At 39.8% G+C, this 21,006-nt stretch overlaps 37 non-coding genes and 8 pseudogenes across 37 annotated transcripts; all 45 read right to left on the bottom strand.

The window, feature by feature from the left end:
* Positions 1–305: 305 nt before the first annotated feature.
* LOC146016230 (5S ribosomal RNA) lies at positions 306–424 on the bottom strand. Its single transcript, XR_014449127.1, has one exon. It is a non-coding gene; the product is annotated as a 5S ribosomal RNA (ribosomal RNA).
* A 344-nt stretch (positions 425–768) lies between these two features.
* Positions 769–887, bottom strand: LOC146011046 (5S ribosomal RNA; annotated as a pseudogene).
* Positions 888–1,232: 345 nt separating this feature from the next.
* On the bottom strand, positions 1,233–1,351 carry LOC146015889 (5S ribosomal RNA). The gene has a single exon (XR_014448796.1). It is a non-coding gene; the product is annotated as a 5S ribosomal RNA (ribosomal RNA).
* A 346-nt stretch (positions 1,352–1,697) lies between these two features.
* On the bottom strand, positions 1,698–1,816 carry LOC146014477 (5S ribosomal RNA). Its single transcript, XR_014447430.1, has one exon. It is a non-coding gene; the product is annotated as a 5S ribosomal RNA (ribosomal RNA).
* A 345-nt stretch (positions 1,817–2,161) lies between these two features.
* On the bottom strand, positions 2,162–2,280 carry LOC146013466 (5S ribosomal RNA). Its single transcript, XR_014446441.1, has one exon. It is a non-coding gene; the product is annotated as a 5S ribosomal RNA (ribosomal RNA).
* Positions 2,281–2,625: 345 nt separating this feature from the next.
* On the bottom strand, positions 2,626–2,744 carry LOC146014011 (5S ribosomal RNA). The gene has a single exon (XR_014446971.1). It is a non-coding gene; the product is annotated as a 5S ribosomal RNA (ribosomal RNA).
* Positions 2,745–3,089: 345 nt separating this feature from the next.
* LOC146017381 (5S ribosomal RNA) lies at positions 3,090–3,208 on the bottom strand. The gene has a single exon (XR_014450256.1). It is a non-coding gene; the product is annotated as a 5S ribosomal RNA (ribosomal RNA).
* Positions 3,209–3,552: 344 nt separating this feature from the next.
* On the bottom strand, positions 3,553–3,671 carry LOC146011431 (5S ribosomal RNA; annotated as a pseudogene).
* Positions 3,672–4,016: 345 nt separating this feature from the next.
* On the bottom strand, positions 4,017–4,135 carry LOC146015496 (5S ribosomal RNA). Its single transcript, XR_014448416.1, has one exon. It is a non-coding gene; the product is annotated as a 5S ribosomal RNA (ribosomal RNA).
* Positions 4,136–4,482: 347 nt separating this feature from the next.
* On the bottom strand, positions 4,483–4,601 carry LOC146010499 (5S ribosomal RNA; annotated as a pseudogene).
* A 345-nt stretch (positions 4,602–4,946) lies between these two features.
* LOC146017161 (5S ribosomal RNA) lies at positions 4,947–5,065 on the bottom strand. The gene has a single exon (XR_014450034.1). It is a non-coding gene; the product is annotated as a 5S ribosomal RNA (ribosomal RNA).
* A 345-nt stretch (positions 5,066–5,410) lies between these two features.
* LOC146013465 (5S ribosomal RNA) lies at positions 5,411–5,529 on the bottom strand. The gene has a single exon (XR_014446440.1). It is a non-coding gene; the product is annotated as a 5S ribosomal RNA (ribosomal RNA).
* A 343-nt stretch (positions 5,530–5,872) lies between these two features.
* Positions 5,873–5,991, bottom strand: LOC146010752 (5S ribosomal RNA; annotated as a pseudogene).
* A 345-nt stretch (positions 5,992–6,336) lies between these two features.
* Positions 6,337–6,455, bottom strand: LOC146015122 (5S ribosomal RNA). The gene has a single exon (XR_014448053.1). It is a non-coding gene; the product is annotated as a 5S ribosomal RNA (ribosomal RNA).
* A 344-nt stretch (positions 6,456–6,799) lies between these two features.
* On the bottom strand, positions 6,800–6,918 carry LOC146015913 (5S ribosomal RNA). The gene has a single exon (XR_014448820.1). It is a non-coding gene; the product is annotated as a 5S ribosomal RNA (ribosomal RNA).
* Positions 6,919–7,263: 345 nt separating this feature from the next.
* Positions 7,264–7,382, bottom strand: LOC146016195 (5S ribosomal RNA). The gene has a single exon (XR_014449092.1). It is a non-coding gene; the product is annotated as a 5S ribosomal RNA (ribosomal RNA).
* A 344-nt stretch (positions 7,383–7,726) lies between these two features.
* On the bottom strand, positions 7,727–7,845 carry LOC146017331 (5S ribosomal RNA). Its single transcript, XR_014450208.1, has one exon. It is a non-coding gene; the product is annotated as a 5S ribosomal RNA (ribosomal RNA).
* Positions 7,846–8,190: 345 nt separating this feature from the next.
* LOC146015912 (5S ribosomal RNA) lies at positions 8,191–8,309 on the bottom strand. The gene has a single exon (XR_014448819.1). It is a non-coding gene; the product is annotated as a 5S ribosomal RNA (ribosomal RNA).
* A 345-nt stretch (positions 8,310–8,654) lies between these two features.
* On the bottom strand, positions 8,655–8,773 carry LOC146016194 (5S ribosomal RNA). The gene has a single exon (XR_014449091.1). It is a non-coding gene; the product is annotated as a 5S ribosomal RNA (ribosomal RNA).
* Positions 8,774–9,117: 344 nt separating this feature from the next.
* LOC146014721 (5S ribosomal RNA) lies at positions 9,118–9,236 on the bottom strand. The gene has a single exon (XR_014447665.1). It is a non-coding gene; the product is annotated as a 5S ribosomal RNA (ribosomal RNA).
* Positions 9,237–9,581: 345 nt separating this feature from the next.
* LOC146015910 (5S ribosomal RNA) lies at positions 9,582–9,700 on the bottom strand. The gene has a single exon (XR_014448817.1). It is a non-coding gene; the product is annotated as a 5S ribosomal RNA (ribosomal RNA).
* Positions 9,701–10,042: 342 nt separating this feature from the next.
* Positions 10,043–10,151, bottom strand: LOC146011620 (5S ribosomal RNA; annotated as a pseudogene).
* A 345-nt stretch (positions 10,152–10,496) lies between these two features.
* LOC146013463 (5S ribosomal RNA) lies at positions 10,497–10,615 on the bottom strand. Its single transcript, XR_014446438.1, has one exon. It is a non-coding gene; the product is annotated as a 5S ribosomal RNA (ribosomal RNA).
* A 346-nt stretch (positions 10,616–10,961) lies between these two features.
* On the bottom strand, positions 10,962–11,080 carry LOC146013462 (5S ribosomal RNA). Its single transcript, XR_014446437.1, has one exon. It is a non-coding gene; the product is annotated as a 5S ribosomal RNA (ribosomal RNA).
* Positions 11,081–11,424: 344 nt separating this feature from the next.
* Positions 11,425–11,543, bottom strand: LOC146016481 (5S ribosomal RNA). Its single transcript, XR_014449373.1, has one exon. It is a non-coding gene; the product is annotated as a 5S ribosomal RNA (ribosomal RNA).
* Positions 11,544–11,887: 344 nt separating this feature from the next.
* LOC146014112 (5S ribosomal RNA) lies at positions 11,888–12,006 on the bottom strand. Its single transcript, XR_014447067.1, has one exon. It is a non-coding gene; the product is annotated as a 5S ribosomal RNA (ribosomal RNA).
* Positions 12,007–12,350: 344 nt separating this feature from the next.
* LOC146013461 (5S ribosomal RNA) lies at positions 12,351–12,469 on the bottom strand. The gene has a single exon (XR_014446436.1). It is a non-coding gene; the product is annotated as a 5S ribosomal RNA (ribosomal RNA).
* Positions 12,470–12,814: 345 nt separating this feature from the next.
* LOC146015452 (5S ribosomal RNA) lies at positions 12,815–12,933 on the bottom strand. The gene has a single exon (XR_014448373.1). It is a non-coding gene; the product is annotated as a 5S ribosomal RNA (ribosomal RNA).
* Positions 12,934–13,275: 342 nt separating this feature from the next.
* Positions 13,276–13,394, bottom strand: LOC146016193 (5S ribosomal RNA). The gene has a single exon (XR_014449090.1). It is a non-coding gene; the product is annotated as a 5S ribosomal RNA (ribosomal RNA).
* A 344-nt stretch (positions 13,395–13,738) lies between these two features.
* On the bottom strand, positions 13,739–13,857 carry LOC146013460 (5S ribosomal RNA). The gene has a single exon (XR_014446435.1). It is a non-coding gene; the product is annotated as a 5S ribosomal RNA (ribosomal RNA).
* Positions 13,858–14,202: 345 nt separating this feature from the next.
* Positions 14,203–14,321, bottom strand: LOC146015012 (5S ribosomal RNA). Its single transcript, XR_014447947.1, has one exon. It is a non-coding gene; the product is annotated as a 5S ribosomal RNA (ribosomal RNA).
* Positions 14,322–14,668: 347 nt separating this feature from the next.
* LOC146010498 (5S ribosomal RNA) lies at positions 14,669–14,787 on the bottom strand (annotated as a pseudogene).
* A 345-nt stretch (positions 14,788–15,132) lies between these two features.
* On the bottom strand, positions 15,133–15,251 carry LOC146017160 (5S ribosomal RNA). Its single transcript, XR_014450033.1, has one exon. It is a non-coding gene; the product is annotated as a 5S ribosomal RNA (ribosomal RNA).
* A 345-nt stretch (positions 15,252–15,596) lies between these two features.
* Positions 15,597–15,715, bottom strand: LOC146013459 (5S ribosomal RNA). The gene has a single exon (XR_014446434.1). It is a non-coding gene; the product is annotated as a 5S ribosomal RNA (ribosomal RNA).
* Positions 15,716–16,058: 343 nt separating this feature from the next.
* LOC146010750 (5S ribosomal RNA) lies at positions 16,059–16,177 on the bottom strand (annotated as a pseudogene).
* Positions 16,178–16,522: 345 nt separating this feature from the next.
* LOC146015121 (5S ribosomal RNA) lies at positions 16,523–16,641 on the bottom strand. Its single transcript, XR_014448052.1, has one exon. It is a non-coding gene; the product is annotated as a 5S ribosomal RNA (ribosomal RNA).
* A 344-nt stretch (positions 16,642–16,985) lies between these two features.
* Positions 16,986–17,104, bottom strand: LOC146015909 (5S ribosomal RNA). The gene has a single exon (XR_014448816.1). It is a non-coding gene; the product is annotated as a 5S ribosomal RNA (ribosomal RNA).
* A 345-nt stretch (positions 17,105–17,449) lies between these two features.
* LOC146016192 (5S ribosomal RNA) lies at positions 17,450–17,568 on the bottom strand. The gene has a single exon (XR_014449089.1). It is a non-coding gene; the product is annotated as a 5S ribosomal RNA (ribosomal RNA).
* A 344-nt stretch (positions 17,569–17,912) lies between these two features.
* On the bottom strand, positions 17,913–18,031 carry LOC146010348 (5S ribosomal RNA; annotated as a pseudogene).
* Positions 18,032–18,376: 345 nt separating this feature from the next.
* LOC146015908 (5S ribosomal RNA) lies at positions 18,377–18,495 on the bottom strand. Its single transcript, XR_014448815.1, has one exon. It is a non-coding gene; the product is annotated as a 5S ribosomal RNA (ribosomal RNA).
* A 345-nt stretch (positions 18,496–18,840) lies between these two features.
* Positions 18,841–18,959, bottom strand: LOC146016191 (5S ribosomal RNA). Its single transcript, XR_014449088.1, has one exon. It is a non-coding gene; the product is annotated as a 5S ribosomal RNA (ribosomal RNA).
* Positions 18,960–19,303: 344 nt separating this feature from the next.
* On the bottom strand, positions 19,304–19,422 carry LOC146014719 (5S ribosomal RNA). The gene has a single exon (XR_014447664.1). It is a non-coding gene; the product is annotated as a 5S ribosomal RNA (ribosomal RNA).
* A 345-nt stretch (positions 19,423–19,767) lies between these two features.
* Positions 19,768–19,886, bottom strand: LOC146015907 (5S ribosomal RNA). Its single transcript, XR_014448814.1, has one exon. It is a non-coding gene; the product is annotated as a 5S ribosomal RNA (ribosomal RNA).
* Positions 19,887–20,229: 343 nt separating this feature from the next.
* LOC146010311 (5S ribosomal RNA) lies at positions 20,230–20,348 on the bottom strand. Its single transcript, XR_014444825.1, has one exon. It is a non-coding gene; the product is annotated as a 5S ribosomal RNA (ribosomal RNA).
* Positions 20,349–20,693: 345 nt separating this feature from the next.
* On the bottom strand, positions 20,694–20,812 carry LOC146013458 (5S ribosomal RNA). The gene has a single exon (XR_014446433.1). It is a non-coding gene; the product is annotated as a 5S ribosomal RNA (ribosomal RNA).
* Positions 20,813–21,006: the final 194 nt, after the last annotated feature.

Below are 21,006 nucleotides of genomic sequence, written 5' to 3'. Positions count from 1 at the left end.
CAGGTAAGCTAATACAAAAGTTTCCTAACTGTATTGGGTTACTGAAAAAAATCATGTGTTGGTAATGTAAAAAGACCTACAGGACATGATATTAGCAGGGGGTCTTAAATTAAACTACAAAAGAGGCTCAACACTGTTTAGCTGCCAAAAGCAGTTGGAATTGAGCCTAAACAGTGTGGTAAGTCTTTAGGTGATGGCTATTGTGTCTGTTTGACCTCTTCCAAATGTCTGTGCTGGCAATAAAAAGAAAAAGTTTCCAATATAAATAGCTAGAGAATAAAAACAATTTGCCTGTAATGTGAAAAAACCTACAGCACCTGGGGTTCCCATGTGGTCTCCCACCCAAGTACTAACCAGGCCCAACACTGCTTAGCTTCCAAGAACAGACGAGATTGGGCCTATCCAATGTGGTATGGCTGTAGGTGAAATAAAGGCACTTTTTTGCCCTCTTCTACTTCTATCACCAGGTAAGCTAATAAAAAAGTTTCCTAACTGTATTGGCTTACTGAAAAAAATCATGTGTTGGTAATGTAAAAAGACCTACAGGACATGATATTAGCAGGGGGTCTTAAATTAAACTACTAAAGAGGCTCAACACTGTTAGCTGCCAAAAGCAGTTGGAATTGAGCCTAAACAGTGTGGTAAGTCTTTAGGTGATGGCTATTGTGTCTGTTTGACCTCTTCCAAATGTCTGTGCTGGCAATAAAAAGAAAAAGTTTCCAATATAAATAGCTAGAGAATAAAAACAATTTGCCAGTAATGTGAAAAAACCTACAGCACCTGGTGTTCCCAGGTGGTCTCCCACCCAAGTACTAACCAGGTCCAACACTGCTTAGCTTCCAAGATCAGACGATATTGGGCCTAGCCAATGTGGTATGGCTGTAGATAAAATACAGGCACTTTTTTGCCCTCTTCTACTTCTATCACCAGGTAAGCTAATACAAAAGTTTCCTAACTGTATTGGCTTACTGAAAAAAATCATGTGTTGGTAAAGTAAAAAGACCTACAGGACATGATATTAGCAGGGGGTCTTAAATTAAACTACAAAAGAGACTCAACACTGTTTAGCTGCCAAAAGCAGTTGGAATTGAGCCTAAACAGTGTGGTAAGTCTTTAGGTGATGGCTATTGTGTCTGTTTGACCTCTTCCAAATGTCTGTGCTGGCAATAAAAAGAAAAAGTTTCCAATTTAAATAGCTAGAGAATAAAAATAATTTGCCAGTAATGTGAAAAAACCTACAGCACCTGGTGTTCCCAGGTGGTCTCCCACCCAAGTACTAACCAGGCCCAACACTGCTTAGCTTCCAAGATCAGACGAGATTGGGCCTATCCAATGTGGTATGGCTGTAGGTGAGATACAAGCACTTTTTTGCCCTCTTCTACTTCTATCACCAGGTAAGCTAATAAAAAAGTTTCCTAACTGTATTGGCTTACTTAAAAAAAATCATGTGTTGGTAATGTAAAAAGACCTACAGGACATTATATTAGCAGGGGGTCTTAAATTAAACTACTAAAAAGGCTCAACACTGTTTAGCTGCCAAAAGCAGTTGGAATTGGGCCTAAACAGTGTGGTAAGTCTTTAGGTGATGGCTATTGTGTCTGTTTGACCTCTTCCAAATGTCTGTACTGGCAATTAAAAGAAAAAGTTTCCAATTTAAATAGCTAGAGAATAAAAACAATTTGCCTGTAATGTGAAAAAACCTACAGCACCTGGTGTTCCCATGTGGTCTCCCACCCAAGTACTAACCAGGCCCAACACTGCTTAGCTTCCAAGATCAGACGAGATTGGGCCTATCCAATGTGGTATAGCTGTAGGTGAGATACAGGCACTTTTTTGCCCTCTTCTACTTCTATCACCAGGTAAGCTAATAAAAAAGTTTCCTAACTGTATTGGCTTACTGAAAAAAATCATGTGTTGGTAATGTAAAAAGACCTACAGGACATGATATTAGCAGGGAGTCTTAAATTAAACTACTAAAGAGGCCCAACACTGTTTAGCTGCCAAAAGCAGTTGGAATTGGGCCTAAACAGTGTGGTAAGTCTTTAGGTGATGGCTATTGTGTCTGTTTGACCTCTTCCAAATGTCTGTACTGGCAATAAAAAGAAAAAGTTTCCAATTTAAATAGCTAGAGAATAAAAACAATTTGCCTGTAATGTGAAAAAACCTACAGCACCTGGTGTTCCCATGTGGTCTCCCACCCAAGTACTAACCAGGCCCAACACTGCTTAGCTTCCAAGATCAGACGAGATTGGGCCTATCCAATGTGGTATGGCTGTAGGTGAGTTAAAGGCACTTTTTTGCCCTCTTCTACTTCTATCACCAGGTAAGCTAATACAAAAGTTTCCTAACTGTATTGGCTTACTGAAAAAAATCATGTGTTGGTAATGTAAAAAGACCTACAGGACATGATATTAGCAGGGGGTCTTAAATTAAACTACTAAAGAGGCTCAACACTGTTTAGCTGCCAAAAGCAGTTGGAATTGGGCCTAAACAGTGTGGTAAGTCTTTAGGTGATGGCTATTGTGTCTGTTTGACCTCTTCCAAATGTCTGTGCTGGCAATAAAAAGAAAAAGTTTCCTATTTAAATAGCTAGGGAATAAAAACAATTTGCCAGTAATGTGAAAAAACCTACAGCACCTGGTGTTCCCATGTGGTCCCCCACCCAAGTACTAACCAGGCCCAACACTGCTTAGCTTCCAAGATCAGACGAGATTGGGCCTATCCAATGTGGTATGGCTGTAGGTGAGTTAAAGCCACTTTTTTGCCCTCTTCTACTTCTATCACCAGGTAAGCTAATACAAAAGTTTCCTAACTGTATTGGCTTACTGAAAAAAATCATGTGTTGGTAATGTAAAAAGACCTACAGGACATGATATTAGCAGGGGGTCTTAAATTAAACTACAAAAGAGGCTCAACACTGTTTAGCTGCCAAAAGCAGTTGGAATTGAGCCTAAACAGTGTGGTAAGTCTTTAGGTGATGGCTATTGTGTCTGTTTGACCTCTTCCAAATGTCTGTGCTGGCAATAAAAAGAAAAAATTTCCAATATAAATAGCTAGAGAATAAAAACAATTTGCCTGTAATGTGAAAAAACCTACAGCACCTGTGGTTCCCATGTGGTCTCCCACCCAAGTACTAACCAGGCCCAACACTGCTTAGCTTCCAAGAACAGACGAGATTGGGCCTATCCAATGTGGTATGGCTGTAGGTGAAATACAGGCACTTTTTTGCCCTCTTCTACTTCTATCACCAGGTAAGCTAATAAAAAAGTTTCCTAACTGTATTGGCTTACTGAAAAAAATCATGTGTTGGTAATGTAAAAAGACCTACAGGACATGATATTAGCAGGGGGTCTTAAATTAAACTACTAAAGAGGCTCAACACTGTTAGCTGCCAAAAGCAGTTGGAATTGAGCCTAAACAGTGTGGTAAGTCTTTAGGTGATGGCTATTGTGTCTGTTTGACCTCTTCCAAATGTCTGTGCTGGCAATAAAAAGAAAAAGTTTCCAATATAAATAGCTAGAGAATAAAAACAATTTGCCAGTAATGTGAAAAAACCTACAGCATCTGGTGTTCCCAGGTGGTCTCCCAACCAAGTACTAACCAGGTCCAACACTGCTTAGCTTCCAAGATCAGACGATATTGGGCCTAGCCAATGTGGTATGGCTGTAGATGAAATACAGGCACTTTTTTGCCCTCTTCTACTTCTATCACCAGGTAAGCTAATACAAAAGTTTCCTAACTGTATTGGCTTACTGAAAAAAATCATGTGTTGGTAAAGTAAAAAGACCTACAGGACATGATATTAGCAGGGGGTCTTAAATTAAACTACAAAAGAGACTCAACACTGTTTAGCTGCCAAAAGCAGTTGGAATTGAGCCTAAACAGTGTGGTAAGTCTTTAGGTGATGGCTATTGTGTCTGTTTGACCTCTTCCAAATGTCTGTGCTGGCAATAAAAAGAAAAAGTTTCCAATTTAAATAGCTAGAGAATAAAAATAATTTGCCAGTAATGTGAAAAAACCTACTGCACCTGGTGTTCCCAGGTGGTCTCCCACCCAAGTACTAACCAGGCCCAACACTGCTTAGCTTCCAAGATCAGACGAGATTGGGCCTATCCAATGTGGTATGGCTGTAGGTGAGATACAAGCACTTTTTTGCCCTCTTCTACTTCTATCACCAGGTAAGCTAATAAAAAAGTTTCCTAACTGTATTGGCTTACTTAAAAAAAAATCATGTGTTGGTAATGTAAAAAGACCTACAGGACATGATATTAGCAGGGGGTCTTAAATTAAACTACTAAACAGGCTCAACATTGTTTAGCTGCCAAAAGCAGTTGGAATTGGGCCTAAACAGTGTGGTAAGTCTTTATGTGATGGCTATTGTGTCTGTTTGACCTCTTCCAAATGTCTGTACTGGCAATAAAAAGAAAAAGTTTCCAATTTAAATAGCTAGAGAATAAAAACAATTTGCCTGTAATGTGAAAAAACCTACAGCACCTGGTGTTCCCATGTGGACTCCCACCCAAGTACTAACCAGGACCAACACTGCTTAGCTTCCAAGATCAGACGAGATTGGGCCTATCCAATGTGGAATGGCTGTAGGTGAGTTAAAGCCACTTTTTTGCCCTCTTCTACTTCTATCACCAGGTAAGCTAATACAAAAGTTTCCTAACTGTATTGGCTTACTGAAAAAAATCATGTGTTGGTAATGTAAAAAGACCTACAGGACATGATATTAGCAGGGGGTCTTAAATTAAACTACAAAAGAGGCTCAACACTATTTAGCTGCCAAAAGCAGTTGGAATTGAGCCTAAACATTGTGGTAAGTCTTTAGGTGATGGCTATTGTGTCTGTTTGACCTCTTCCAAATGTCTGTGCTGGCAATAAAATGAAAAAGTTTCCAATATAAATAGCTAGAGAATAAAAACAATTTGCCAGTAATGTGAAAAAACCTACAGCACCTGGTGTTCCCATGTGGTCTCCCACCCAAGTACTAACCAGGCCCAACACTGCTTAGCTTATAAGTTCAGATGAGATTGGGCCTATCCAATGTGGTATGGCTGTAGGTGAGATACAGGCACTTATTTGCCCTTTTCTACTTCTATCACCAGGTAAGCTAATAAAAAAGTTTCCTAACTGTATTGGCTTACTGAAAAAAATCATGTGTTGGTAATGTAAAAAGACCTACAGGACATGATATTAGCAGGGGGTCTTAAATTAAACTACAAAAGAGGCTCAACACTGTTTAGCTGCCAATAGCAGTTGGAATTGAGCCTAAACAGTGTGGTAAGTCTTTAGGTGATGGCTATTGTGTCTGTTTGACCTCTTCCAAATGTCTGTGCTGGCAATAAAAAGAAAAAGTTTCCAATTTAAATAGCTAGAGAATAAAAACAATTTGCCTGTAATGTGAAAAAACCTACAGCACCTGGTGTTCCCATGTGGTCTCCCACCCAAGTACTAACCAGGCCCAACACTGCTTAGCTTCCAAGATCAGACGAGATTGGGCCTATCCAATGTGGTATGGCTGTAGGTGAGATACAGGCACTTTTTTGCCCTCTTCTACTTCTATCACCAGGTAAGCTAATAAAAAAGTTTCCTAACTGTATTGGCTTACTGAAAAAAATCATGTGTTGGTAATGTAAAAAGACCTACAGGACATGATATTAGCAGGGGTCTTAAATTAAACTACTAAAGAGGCTCAACACTGTTAGCTGCCAAAAGCAGTTGGAATTGAGCCTAAACAGTGTGGTAAGTCTTTAGGTGATGGCTATTATGTCTCTATGACCTCTTCCAAATGTCTGTGCTGGCAATAAAAAGAAAAAGTTTCCAATATAAATAGCTAGAGAATAAAAACAATTTGCCAGTAATGTGAAAAAACCTACAGCACCTGGTGTTCCCAGGTGGTCTCCCACCCAAGTACTAACCAGGTCCAACACTGCTTAGCTTCCAAGATCAGACGATATTGGGCCTAGCCAATGTGGTATGGCTGTAGGTGAAATACAGTCACTTTTTTGCCCTCTTCTACTTCTATCACCAGGTAAGCTAATACAAAAGTTTCCTAACTGTATTGGCTTACTGAAAAAAACCATGTGTTGGTAAAGTAAAAAGACCTACAGGACATGATATTAGCAGGGGGTCTTAAATTAAACTACAAAAGAGACTCAACACTGTTTAGCTGCCAAAAGCAGTTGGAATTGAGCCTAAACAGTGTGGTAAGTCTTTAGGTGATGGCTATTGTGTCTGTTTGACCTCTTCCAAATGTCTGTGCTGGCAATAAAAAGAAAAAGTTTCCAATTTAAATAGCTAGAGAATAAAAATAATTTGCCAGTAATGTGAAAAAACCTACAGCACCTGGTGTTCCCAGGTGGTCTCCCACCCAAGTACTAACCAGGCCCAACACTGCTTAGCTTCCAAGATCAGACGAGATAGGGCCTATCCAATGTGGTATGGCTGTAGGTGAGATACAGGCACTTTTTTGCCCTCTTCTACTTCTATCACCAGGTAAGCTAATAAAAAAGTTTCCTAACTGTATTGGCTTACTGAAAAAAATCATGTGTTGGTAATGTAAAAAGACCTACAGGACATGATATTAGCAGGGGTCTTAAATTAAACTACTAAAGAGGCTCAACACTGTTTAGCTGCCAAAAGCAGTTGGAATTGGGCCTAAACAGTGTGGTAAGTCTTTAGGTGATGGCTATTGTGTCTGTTTGACCTCTTCCAAATGTCTGTACTGGCAATATAAAGAAAAAGTTTCCAATTTAAATAGCTAGAGAATAAAAACAATTTGCCTGTAATGTGAAAAAACCTACAGCACCTGGTGTTCCCATGTGGTCTCCCACCCAAGTACTAACCAGGCCCAACACTGCTTAGCTTCCAAGATCAGACAAGATTGGGCCTATCCAATGTGGTATGGCTGTAGGTGAGATACAGGCACTTTTTTGCCCTCTTCTACTTCTATCACCAGGTAAGCTAATAAAAAAGTTTCCTAACTGTATTGGCTTAATGAAAAAAATCATGTGTTGGTAATGTAAAAAGACCTACAGGACATGATATTAGCAGGGGGTCTTAAATTAAACTACTAAAGAGGCTCAACACTGTTTAGCTGCCAAAAGCAGTTGGAATTGGGCCTAAACAGTGTGGTAAGTCTTTAGGTGATGGCTATTGTGTCTGTTTGACCTCTTCCACATGTCTGTACTGACAATAAAAAGAAAAAGTTTCCAATTTAAATAGCTAGAGAATAAAAACAATTTGCCTGTAATGTGAAAAAACCTACAGCACCTGGTGTTCCCATGTGGTCTCCCACCCAAGTACTAACCAGGCCCAACACTGCTTAGCTTCCAAGATCAGACGAGATTGGGCCTATCCAATGTGGTATGTCTGTAGGTGAGATACAGGCACTTTTTTGCCCTCTTCTACTTCTATCACCAGGTAAGCTAATAAACAGTTTCCTAACTGTATTGGCTTACTGAAAAAAATCATGTGTTGGTAATGTAAAAAGACCTACAGGACATGATATTATCAGGGGGTCTTAAATTAAACTACTAAAGAGGATCAACTCTGTTTAGCTGCCAAAAGCAGTTGGAATTGGGCCTAAACAGTGTGGTAAGTCTTTAGGTGATGGCTATTGTGTCTGTTTGACCTCTTCCAAATGTCTGTACTGGCAATAAAAAGAAAAAATTTCCAATTTAAATAGCTAGAGAATAAAAACAATTTGCCTGTAATGTGAAAAAACCTACAGCACCTGGTGTTCCCATGTGTTCTCCCACCCAAGTACTAACCAGGCCCAACACTGCTTAACTTCCAAGATCAGACGAGATTGGGCCTATCCAATGTAGTATGGCTGTAGGTGAGATACAGGCACTTTTTTGCCCTCTTCTACTTCTATCACCAGGTAAGCTAATAAAAAAGTTTCCTAACTGTATTGGCTTACTTAAAAAAAATCATGTGTTGGTAATGTAAAAAGACCTACAGGACATGATATTAGCAGGGGTCTTAAATTAAACTACTAAAGAGGCTCAACACTGTTTAGCTGCCAAAAGCAGTTGGAATTGGGCCTAAACAGTGTGGTAAGTCTTTAGGTGATGGCTATTGTGTCTGTTTGACCTCTTCCAAATGTCTGTACTGGCAATAAAAAGAAAAAGTTTCCAATTTAAATAGCTAGAGAATAAAAACAATTTGCCTGTAATGTGAAAAAACCTACAGCACCTGGTGTTCCCATGTGGTCTCCCACCCAAGTACTAACCAGGCCCAACACTGCTTAGCTTCCAAGATCAGACAAGATTGGGCCTATCCAATGTGGTATGGCTGTAGGTGAGATACAGGCACTTTTTTGCCCTCTTCTACTTCTATCACCAGGTAAGCTAATAAAAAAGTTTCCTAACTGTATTGGCTTAATGAAAAAAATCATGTGTTGGTAATGTAAAAAGACCTACAGGACATGATATTAGCAGGGGGTCTTAAATTAAACTACTAAAGAGGCTCAACACTGTTTAGCTGCCAAAAGCAGTTGGAATTGGGCCTAAACAGTGTGGTAAGTCTTTAGGTGATGGCTATTGTGTCTGTTTGACCTCTTCCACATGTCTGTACTGGCAATAAAAAGAAAAAGTTTCCAATTTAAATAGCTAGAGAATAAAAACAATTTGCCTGTAATGTGAAAAAACCTACAGCACCTGGTGTTCCCATGTGGTCTCCCACCCAAGTACTAACCAGGCCCAACACTGCTTAGCTTCCAAGATCAGACGAGATTGGGCCTATCCAATGTGGTATGTCTGTAGGTGAGATACAGGCACTTTTTTGCCCTCTTCTACTTCTATCACCAGGTAAGCTAATAAACAGTTTCCTAACTGTATTGGCTTACTGAAAAAAATCATGTGTTGGTAATGTAAAAAGACCTACAGGACATGATATTAGCAGGGGGTCTTAAATTAAACTACTAAAGAGGATCAACTCTGTTTAGCTGCCAAAAGCAGTTGGAATTGGGCCTAAACAGTGTGGTAAGTCTTTAGGTGATGGCTATTGTGTCTGTTTGACCTCTTCCAAATGTCTGTACTGGCAATAAAAAGAAAAAGTTTCCAATTTAAATAGCTAGAGAATAAAAACAATTTGCCTGTAATGTGAAAAAACCTACAGCACCTGGTGTTCCCATGTGGTCTCCCACCCAAGTACTAACCAGGCCCAACACTGCTTAGCTTCCAAGATCAGACGAGATTGGGCCTACCCAATGTGGTATGGCTGTAGGTGAGATACAGGCACTTTTTTGCCCTCTTCTACTTCTATCACCAGGTAAGCTAATAAAAAAGTTTCCTAACTGTATTGGCTTACTTAAAAAAAATCATGTGTTGGTAATGTAAAAAGACCTACAGGACATGATATTAGCAGGGGTCTTAAATTAAACTACTAAAGAGGCTCAACACTGTTTAGCTGCCAAAAGCAGTTGGAATTGGGCCTAAACAGTGTGGTAAGTCTTTAGGTGATGGCTATTGTGTCTGTTTGACCTCTTCCAAATGTCTGTGCTGGCAATAAAAAGAAAAAGTTTCCAATTTAAATAGCTAGAGAATAAAAACAATTTGCCTGTAATGTGAAAAAACCTACAGCACCTGGTGTTCCCATGTGGTCTCCCACCCAAGTACTAACCAGGCCCAACACTGCTTAGCTTCCAAGATCAGACAAGATTGGGCCTATCCAATGTGGTATGGCTGTAGGTGAGATACAGGCACTTTTTTGCCCTCTTCTACTTCTATCACCAGGTAAGCTAATAAAAAAGTTTCCTAACTGTATTGGCTTAATGAAAAAAATCATGTGTTGGTAATGTAAAAAGACCTACAGGACATGATATTAGCAGGGGGTCTTAAATTAAACTACTAAAGAGGCTCAACACTGTTTAGCTGCCAAAAGCAGTTGGAATTGGGCCTAAACAGTGTGGTAAGTCTTTAGGTGATGGCTATTGTGTCTGTTTGACCTCTTCCACATGTCTGTACTGGCAATAAAAAGAAAAAGTTTCCAATTTAAGCTAGAGAATAAAAACAATTTGCCTGTAATGTGAAAAAACCTACAGCACCTGGTGTTCCCATGTGGTCTCCCACCCAAGTACTAACCAGGCCCAACACTGCTTAGCTTCCAAGATCAGGCCTATCCAATGTGGTATGTCTGTAGGTGAGATACAGGCACTTTTTTGCCCTCTTCTACTTCTATCACCAGGTAAGCTAATAAACAGTTTCCTAACTGTATTGGCTTACTTAAAAAAAATCATGTGTTGGTAATGTAAAAAGACCTACAGGACATGATATTAGCAGGGGGTCTTAAATTAAACTACTAAAGAGGATCAACTCTGTTTAGCTGCCAAAAGCAGTTGGAATTGGGCCTAAACAGTGTGGTAAGTCTTTAGGTGATGGCTATTGTGTCTGTTTGACCTCTTCCAAATGTCTGTGCTGGCAATAAAAAGAAAAAGTTTCCAATTTAAATAGCTAGAGAATAAAAACAATTTGCCTGTAATGTGAAAAAACCTACAGCACCTGGTGTTCCCATGTGGTCTCCCACCCAAGTACTAACCAGGCCCAACACTGCTTAGCTTCCAAGATCAGACGAGATTGGGCCTATCCAATGTGGTATGGCTGTAGGTGAGATACAGGCACTTATTTGCCCTCTTCTACTTCTATCACCAGGTAAGCTAATAAAAAAGTTTTCCTAACTGTATTGGCTTACTGAAAAAAATCATGTGTTGGTAATGTAAAAAGACCTACAGGACATGATATTAGCAGGGGGTCTTAAATTAAACTACAAAAGAGGCTCAACACTGTTTAGCTGCCAAAAGCAGTTGGAATTGAGCCTAAACAGTGTGGTAAGTCTTTAGGTGATGGCTATTGTGTCTGTTTGACCTCTTCCAAATGTCTGTGCTGGCAATAAAAAGAAAAAGTTTCCAATTTAAATAGCTAGAGAATAAAAACAATTTGCCTATAATGTGAAAAAACCTACAGCACCTGGTGTTCCCATGTGGTCTCCCACCCAAGTACTAACCAGGCCCAACACTGCTTAGCTTCCAAGATCAGACGAGATTGGGCCTATCCAATGTGGTATGGCTGTAGGTGAGATACAGGCACTTTTTTGCCCTCTTCTACTTCTATCACCAGGTAAGCTAATAAAAAAGTTTCCTAACTGTATTGGCTTACTGAAAAAAATCATGTGTTGGTAATGTAAAAAGACCTACAGGACATGATATTAGCAGGGGTCTTAAATTAAACTACTAAAGAGGCTCAACACTGTTTAGCTGCCAAAAGCAGTTGGAATTGGGCCTAAACAGTGTGGTAAGTCTTTAGGTGATGGCTATTGTGTCTGTTTGACCTCTTCCAAATGTCTGTACTGGCAATAAAAAGAAAAAGTTTCCAATTTAAATAGCTAGAGAATAAAAACAATTTGCCTGTAATGTGAAAAAACCTACAGCACCTGGTGTTCCCATGTGGTCTCCCACCCAAGTACTAACCAGGCCCAACACTGCTTAGCTTCCAAGATCAAACAAGATTGGGCCTATCCAATGTGGTATGGCTGTAGGTGAGATAAATGCACTTTTTTGCCCTCTTCTACTTCTATCACCAGGTAAGCTAATAAAAAAGTTTCCTAACTGTATTGGCTTAATGAAAAATATCATGTGTTGGTAATGTAAAAAGACCTACAGGACATGATATTAGCAGGGGGTCTTAAATTAAACTACTAAAGAGGCTCAACACTGTTTAGCTGCCAAAAGCAGTTGGAATTGGGCCTAAACAGTGTGGTAAGTCTTTAGGTGATGGCTATTGTGTCTGTTTACCTCTTCCACATGTCTGTACTGGCAATAAAAAGAAAAAGTTTCCAATTTAAATAGCTAGAGAATAAAAGCAATTTGCCTGTAATGTGAAAAAACCTACAGCACCTGGTGTTCCCATGTGGTTTCCCACCCAAGTACTAACCAGGCCCAACACTGCTTAGCTTCCAAGATCAGACGAGATTGGGCCTTTCCAATGTGGTATGGCTGTAGGTGAGATACAGGCACTTTTTTGCCCTCTTCTACTTCTATCACCAGGTAAGCTAATAAACAGTTTCCTAACTGTATTGGCTTACTGAAAAAAATCATGTGTTTGTAATGTAAAAAGACCTACAGGACATGATATTAGCAGGGGGTCTTAACTTAAACTACTAAAGAGGATCAACTCTGTTTAGCTGCCAAAAGCAGTTGGAATTGGGCCTAAACAGTGTGGTAAGTCTTTAGGTGATGGCTATTGTGTCTGTTTGACCTCTTCCAAATGTCTGTACTGGCAATAAAAAGAAAAAGTTTCCAATTTAAATAGCTAGAGAATAAAAACAATTTGCCTGTAATGTGAAAAAACCTACAGCACCTGGTGTTCCCATGTGGTCTCCCACCCAAGTACTAACCAGGCCCAACACTGCTTAGCTTCCAAGATCAGACGAGATTGGGCCTATCCAATGTGGTATGGCTGTAGGTGAGATACAGGCACTTTTTTGCCCTCTTCTACTTCTATCACCAGGTAAGCTAATAAAAAAGTTTCCTAACTGTATTGGCTTACTGAAAAAAATCATGTGTTGGTAATGTAAAAAGACCTACAGGACATGATATTAGCAGGGGGTCTTAAATTAAACTACTAAAGAGGCTCAACACTATTTAGCGGCCAAAAGCAGTTGGAATTGAGCCTAAACAGTGTGGTAAGTCTTTAGGTGATGGCTAGTGTGTCTGTTTGACCTCTTCCAAATGTCTGTGCTGGCAATAAAAAGAAAAAGTTTCCAATATAAATAGCTAGAGAATAAAAACAATTTGCCAGTAATGTGAAAAAACCTACAGCACCTGGTGTTCCCAGGTGGTCTCCCACCCAAGTACTAACCAGGCCCAACACTGCTTAGCTTCCAAGATCAGACAAGATTGGGCCTATCCAATGTGGTATGGCTGTAGGTGAGATACAGGCACTTTTTTGCCCTCTTCTACTTCTATCACCAGGTAAGCTGATAAAAAAGTTTCCTAACTGTATTGGCTTAATGAAAAAAATCATGTGTTGGTAATGTAAAAAGACCTACAGGACATGATATTAGCAGGGGGTCTTAAATTAAACTACTAAAGAGGCTCAACACTGTTTAGCTGCCAAAAGCAGTTGGAATTGGGCCTAAACAGTGTGGTAAGTCTTTAGGTGATGGCTATTGTGTCTGTTTGACCTCTTCCACATGTCTGTACTGGCAATAAAAAGAAAAAGTTTCCAATTTAAGCTAGAGAATAAAAACAATTTGCCTGTAATGTGAAAAAACCTACAGCACCTGGTGTTCCCATGTGGTCTCCCACCCAAGTACTAACCAGGCCCAACACTGCTTAGCTTCCAAGATCAGACGAGATTGGGCCTATCCAATGTGGTATGTCTGTAGGTGAGATACAGGCACTTTTTTGCCCTCTTCTACTTCTATCACCAGGTAAGCTAATAAACAGTTTCCTAACTGTATTGGCTTACTGAAAAAAATCATGTGTTGGTAATGTAAAAAGACCTACAGGACATGATATTAGCAGGGGGTCTTAAATTAAACTACTAAAGAGGATCAACTCTGTTTAGCTGCCAAAAGCAGTTGGAATTGGGCCTAAACAGTGTGGTAAGTCTTTAGGTGATGGCTATTGTGTCTGTTTGACCTCTTCCAAATGTCTGTGCTGGCAATAAAAAGAAAAAGTTTCCAATTTAAATAGCTAGAGAATAAAAACAATTTGCCTGTAATGTGAAAAAACCTACAGCACCTGGTGTTCCCATGTGGTCTCCCACCCAAGTACTAACCAGGCCCAACACTGCTTAGCTTCCAAGATCAGACGAGATTGGGCCTATCCAATGTGGTATGGCTGTAGGTGAGATACAGGCACTTATTTGCCCTCTTCTACTTCTATCACCAGGTAAGCTAATAAAAAAGTTTCCTAACTGTATTGGCTTACTGAAAAAAATCATGTGTTGGTAATGTAAAAAGACCTACAGGACATGATATTAGCAGGGGGTCTTAAATTAAACTACAAAAGAGGCTCAACACTGTTTAGCTGCCAAAAGCAGTTGGAATTGAGCCTAAACAGTGTGGTAAGTCTTTAGGTGATGGCTATTGTGTCTGTTTGACCTCTTCCAAATGTCTGTGCTGGCAATAAAAAGAAAAAGTTTCCAATTTAAATAGCTAGAGAATAAAAATAATTTGCCAGTAATGTGAAAAAACCTACAGCACCTGGTGTTCCCAGGTGGTCTCCCACCCAAGTACTAACCAGGCCCAACACTGCTTAGCTTCCAAGATCAGACGAGATTGGACCTATCCAATGTGGTATGGCTGTAGGTGAGATACAAGCACTTTTTTGCCCTCTTCTACTTCTATCACCAGGTAAGCTAATAAAAAAGTTTCCTAACTGTATTGGCTTACTTAAAAAAAAATCATGTGTTGGTAATGTAAAAAGACCTACAGGACATGATATTAGCAGGGGGTCTTAAATTAAACTACTAAACAGGCTCAACACTGTTTAGCTGCCAAAAGCAGTTGGAATTGGGCCTAAACAGTGTGGTAAGTCTTTATGTGATGGCTATTGTGTCTGTTTGACCTCTTCCAAATGTCTGTACTGGCAATAAAAAGAAAAAGTTTCCAATTTAAATAGCTAGAGAATAAAAACAATTTGCCTGTAATGTGAAAAAACCTACAGCACCTGGTGTTCCCATGTGGACTCCCACCCAAGTACTAACCAGGACCAACACTGCTTAGCTTCCAAGATCAGACGAGATTGGGCCTATCCAATGTGGAATGGCTGTAGGTGAATTAAAGCCACTTTTTTGCCCTCTTCTACTTCTATCACCAGGTAAGCTAATACAAAAGTTTCCTAACTGTATTGGCTTACTGAAAAAAATCATGTGTTGGTAATGTAAAAAGACCTACAGGACATGATATTAGCAGGGGGTCTTAAATTAAACTACAAAAGAGGCTCAACACTATTTAGCTGCCAAAAGCAGTTGGAATTGAGCCTAAACATTGTGGTAAGTCTTTAGGTGATGGCTATTGTGTCTGTTTGACCTCTTCCAAATGTCTGTGCTGGCAATAAAATGAAAAAGTTTCCAATATAAATAGCTAGAGAATAAAAACAATTTGCCAGTAATGTGAAAAAACCTACAGCACCTGGTGTTCCCATGTGGTCTCCCACCCAAGTACTAACCAGGCCCAACACTGCTTAGCTTATAAGTTCAGATGAGATTGGGCCTATCCAATGTGGTATGGCTGTAGGTGAGATACAGGCACTTATTTGCCCTTTTCTACTTCTATCACCAGGTAAGCTAATAAAAAAGTTTCCTAACTGTATTGGCTTACTGAAAAAAATCATGTGTTGGTAATGTAAAAAGACCTACAGGACATGATATTAGCAGGGGGTCTTAAATTAAACTGCAAAAGAGGCTCAACACTGTTTAGCTGCCAATAGCAGTTGGAATTGAGCCTAAACAGTGTGGTAAGTCTTTAGGTGATGGCTATTGTGTCTGTTTGACCTCTTCCAAATGTCTGTGCTGGCAATAAAAAGAAAAAGTTTCCAATTTAAATAGCTAGAGAATAAAAACAATTTGCCTGTAATGTGAAAAAACCTACAGCACCTGGTGTTCCCATGTGGTCTCCCACCCAAGTACTAACCAGGCCCAACACTGCTTAGCTTCCAAGATCAGACGAGATTGGGCCTATCCAATGTGGTATGGCTGTAGGTGAGATACAGGCACTTTTTTGCCCTCTTCTACTTCTATCACCAGGTAAGCTAATAAAAAAGTTTCCTAACTGTATTGGCTTACTGAAAAAAATCATGTGTTGGTAATGTAAAAAGACCTACAGGACATGATATTAGCAGGGGTCTTAAATTAAACTACTAAAGAGGCTCAACACTGTTAGCTGCCAAAAGCAGTTGGAATTGAGCCTAAACAGTGTGGTAAGTCTTTAGGTGATGGCTATTGTGTCTCTATGACCTCTTCCAAATGTCTGTGCTGGCAATAAAAAGAAAAAGTTTCCAATATAAATAGCTAGAGAATAAAAACAATTTGCCAGTAATGTGAAAAAACCTACAGCACCTGGTGTTCCCAGGTGGTCTCCCACCCAAGTACTAACCAGGTCCAACACTGCTTAGCTTCCAAGATCAGACGATATTGGGCCTAGCCAATGTGGTATGGCTGTAGGTGAAATACAGTCACTTTTTTGCCCTCTTCTACTTCTATCACCAGGTAAGCTAATACAAAAGTTTCCTAACTGTATTGGCTTACTGAAAAAAACCATGTGTTGGTAAAGTAAAAAGACCTACAGGACATGATATTAGCAGGGGGTCTTAAATTAAACTACAAAAGAGACTCAACACTGTTTAGCTGCCAAAAGCAGTTGGAATTGAGCCTAAACAGTGTGGTAAGTCTTTAGGTGATGGCTATTGTGTCTGTTTGACCTCTTCCAAATGTCTGTGCTGGCAATAAAAAGAAAAAGTTTCCAATTTAAATAGCTAGAGAATAAAAATAATTTGCCAGTAATGTGAAAAAACCTACAGCACCTGGTGTTCCCAGGTGGTCTCCCACCCAAGTACTAACCAGGCCCAACACTGCTTAGCTTCCAAGATCAGACGAGATAGGGCCTATCCAATGTGGTATGGCTGTAGGTGAGATACAGGCACTTTTTTGCCCTCTTCTACTTCTATCACCAGGTAAGCTAATAAAAAAGTTTCCTAACTGTATTGGCTTACTGAAAAAAATCATGTGTTGGTAATGTAAAAAGACCTACAGGACATGATATTAGCAGGGGTCTTAAATTAAACTACTAAAGAGGCTCAACACTGTTTAGCTGCCAAAAGCAGTTGGAATTGGGCCTAAACAGTGTGGTAAGTCTTTAGGTGATGGCTATTGTGTCTGTTTGACCTCTTCCAAATGTCTGTACTGGCAATATAAAGAAAAAGTTTCCAATTTAAATAGCTAGAGAATAAAAACAATTTGCCTGTAATGTGAAAAAACCTACAGCACCTGGTGTTCCCATGTGGTCTCCCACCCAAGTACTAACCAGGCCCAACACTGCTTAGCTTCCAAGATCAGACAAGATTGGGCCTATCCAATGTGGTATGGCTGTAGGTGAGATACAGGCACTTTTTTGCCCTCTTCTACTTCTATCACCAGGTAAGCTAATAAAAAAGTTTCCTAACTGTATTGGCTTAATGAAAAAAATCATGTGTTGGTAATGTAAAAAGACCTACAGGACATGATATTAGCAGGGGGTCTTAAATTAAACTACTAAAGAGGCTCAACACTGTTTAGCTGCCAAAAGCAGTTGGAATTGGGCCTAAACAGTGTGGTAAGTCTTTAGGTGATGGCTATTGTGTCTGTTTGACCTCTTCCACATGTCTGTACTGACAATAAAAAGAAAAAGTTTCCAATTTAAATAGCTAGAGAATAAAAACAATTTGCCTGTAATGTGAAAAAACCTACAGCACCTGGTGTTCCCATGTGGTCTCCCACCCAAGTACTAACCAGGCCCAACACTGCTTAGCTTCCAAGATCAGACGAGATTGGGCCTATCCAATGTGGTATGTCTGTAGGTGAGATACAGGCACTTTTTTGCCCTCTTCTACTTCTATCACCAGGTAAGCTAATAAACAGTTTCCTAACTGTATTGGCTTACTGAAAAAAATCATGTGTTGGTAATGTAAAAAGACCTACAGGACATGATATTAGCAGGGGGTCTTAAATTAAACTACTAAAGAGGATCAACTCTGTTTAGCTGCCAAAAGCAGTTGGAATTGGGCCTAAACAGTGTGGTAAGTCTTTAGGTGATGGCTATTGTGTCTGTTTGACCTCTTCCAAATGTCTGTACTGGCAATAAAAAGAAAAAGTTTCCAATTTAAATAGCTAGAGAATAAAAACAATTTGCCTGTAATGTGAAAAAACCTACAGCACCTGGTGTTCCCATGTGTTCTCCCACCCAAGTACTAACCAGGCCCAACACTGCTTAGCTTCCAAGATCAGACGAGATTGGGCCTATCCAATGTAGTATGGCTGTAGGTGAGATACAGGCACTTTTTTGCCCTCTTCTACTTCTATCACCAGGTAAGCTAATAAAAAAGTTTCCTAACTGTATTGGCTTACTTAAAAAAAATCATGTGTTGGTAATGTAAAAAGACCTACAGGACATGATATTAGCAGGGGTCTTAAATTAAACTACTAAAGAGGCTCAACACTGTTTAGCTGCCAAAAGCAGTTGGAATTGGGCCTAAACAGTGTGGTAAGTCTTTAGGTGATGGCTATTGTGTCTGTTTGACCTCTTCCAAATGTCTGTACTGGCAATAAAAAGAAAAAGTTTCCAATTTAAATAGCTAGAGAATAAAAACAATTTGCCTGTAATGTGAAAAAACCTACAGCACCTGGTGTTCCCATGTGGTCTCCCACCCAAGTACTAACCAGGCCCAACACTGCTTAGCTTCCAAGATCAGACAAGATTGGGCCTATCCAATGTGGTATGGCTGTAGGTGAGATACAGGCACTTTTTTGCCCTCTTCTACTTCTATCACCAGGTAAGCTAATAAAAAAGTTTCCTAACTGTATTGGCTTAATGAAAAAAATCATGTGTTGGTAATGTAAAAAGACCTACAGGACATGATATTAGCAGGGGGTCTTAAATTAAACTACTAAAGAGGCTCAACACTGTTTAGCTGCCAAAAGCAGTTGGAATTGGGCCTAAACAGTGTGGTAAGTCTTTAGGTGATGGCTATTGTGTCTGTTTGACCTCTTCCACATGTCTGTACTGGCAATAAAAAGAAAAAGTTTCCAATTTAAATAGCTAGAGAATAAAAACAATTTGCCTGTAATGTGAAAAAACCTACAGCACCTGGTGTTCCCATGTGGTCTCCCACCCAAGTACTAACCAGGCCCAACACTGCTTAGCTTCCAAGATCAGACGAGATTGGGCCTATCCAATGTGGTATGTCTGTAGGTGAGATACAGGCACTTTTTTGCCCTCTTCTACTTCTATCACCAGGTAAGCTAATAAACAGTTTCCTAACTGTATTGGCTTACTGAAAAAAATCATGTGTTGGTAATGTAAAAAGACCTACAGGACATGATATTAGCAGGGGGTCTTAAATTAAACTACTAAAGAGGATCAACTCTGTTTAGCTGCCAAAAGCAGTTGGAATTGGGCCTAAACAGTGTGGTAAGTCTTTAGGTGATGGCTATTGTGTCTGTTTGACCTCTTCCAAATGTCTGTACTGGCAATAAAAAGAAAAAGTTTCCAATTTAAATAGCTAGAGAATAAAAACAATTTGCCTGTAATGTGAAAAAACCTACAGCACCTGGTGTTCCCATGTGGTCTCCCACCCAAGTACTAACCAGGCCCAACACTGCTTAGCTTCCAAGATCAGACGAGATTGGGCCTACCCAATGTGGTATGGCTGTAGGTGAGATACAGGCACTTTTTTGCCCTCTTCTACTTCTATCACCAGGTAAGCTAATAAAAAAGTTTCCTAACTGTATTGGCTTACTTAAAAAAAATCATGTGTTGGTAATGTAAAAAGACCTACAGGACATGATATTAGCAGGGGTCTTAAATTAAACTACTAAAGAGGCTCAACACTGTTTAGCTGCCAAAAGCAGTTGGAATTGGGCCTAAACAGTGTGGTAAGTCTTTAGGTGATGGCTATTGTGTCTGTTTGACCTCTTCCAAATGTCTGTGCTGGCAATAAAAAGAAAAAGTTTCCAATTTAAATAGCTAGAGAATAAAAACAATTTGCCTGTAATGTGAAAAAACCTACAGCACCTGGTGTTCCCATGTGGTCTCCCACCCAAGTACTAACCAGGCCCAACACTGCTTAGCTTCCAAGATCAGACAAGATTGGGCCTATCCAATGTGGTATGGCTGTAGGTGAGATACAGGCACTTTTTTGCCCTCTTCTACTTCTATCACCAGGTAAGCTAATAAAAAAGTTTCCTAACTGTATTGGCTTAATGAAAAAAAATCATGTGTTGGTAATGTAAAAAGACCTACAGGACATGATATTAGCAGGGGGTCTTAAATTAAACTACTAAAGAGGCTCAACACTGTTTAGCTGCCAAAAGCAGTTGGAATTGGGCCTAAACAGTGTGGTAAGTCTTTAGGTGATGGCTATTGTGTCTGTTTGACCTCTTCCACATGTCTGTACTGGCAATAAAAAGAAAAAGTTTCCAATTTAAGCTAGAGAATAAAAACAATTTGCCTGTAATGTGAAAAAACCTACAGCACCTGGTGTTCCCATGTGGTCTCCCACCCACGTACTAACCAGGCCCAACACTGCTTAGCTTCCAAGATCAGACGAGATTGGGCCTATCCAATGTGGTATGTCTGTAGGTGAGATACAGGCACTTTTTTGCCCTCTTCTACTTCTATCACCAGGTAAGCTAATAAACAGTTTCCTAACTGTATTGGCTTACTTAAAAAAAATCATGTGTTGGTAATGTAAAAAGACCTACAGGACATGATATTAGCAGGGGGTCTTAAATTAAACTACTAAAGAGGATCAACTCTGTTTAGCTGCCAAAAGCAGTTGGAATTGGGCCTAAACAGTGTGGTAAGTCTTTAGGTGATGGCTATTGTGTCTGTTTGACCTCTTCCAAATGTCTGTGCTGGCAATAAAAAGAAAAAGTTTCCAATTTAAATAGCTAGAGAATAAAAACAATTTGCCTGTAATGTGAAAAAACCTACAGCACCTGGTGTTCCCATGTGGTCTCCCACCCAAGTACTAACCAGGCCCAACACTGCTTAGCTTCCAAGATCAGACGAGATTGGGCCTATCCAATGTGGTATGGCTGTAGGTGAGATACAGGCACTTATTTGCCCTCTTCTACTTCTATCACCAGGTAAGCTAATAAAAAAGTTTCCTAACTGTATTGGCTTACTGAAAAAAATCATGTGTTGGTAATGTAAAAAGACCTACAGGACATGATATTAGCAGGGGGTCTTAAATTAAACTACAAAAGAGGCTCAACACTGTTTAGCTGCCAAAAGCAG

Source organism: Crinia signifera, chromosome 6, assembly GCF_055691185.1.
Source record: "Crinia signifera chromosome 6, ASM5569118v1, whole genome shotgun sequence".
Classification (NCBI taxonomy): Eukaryota; Metazoa; Chordata; class Amphibia; order Anura; family Myobatrachidae; genus Crinia; species Crinia signifera.
This window is presented reverse-complemented; position numbering and strand designations above follow the sequence as displayed.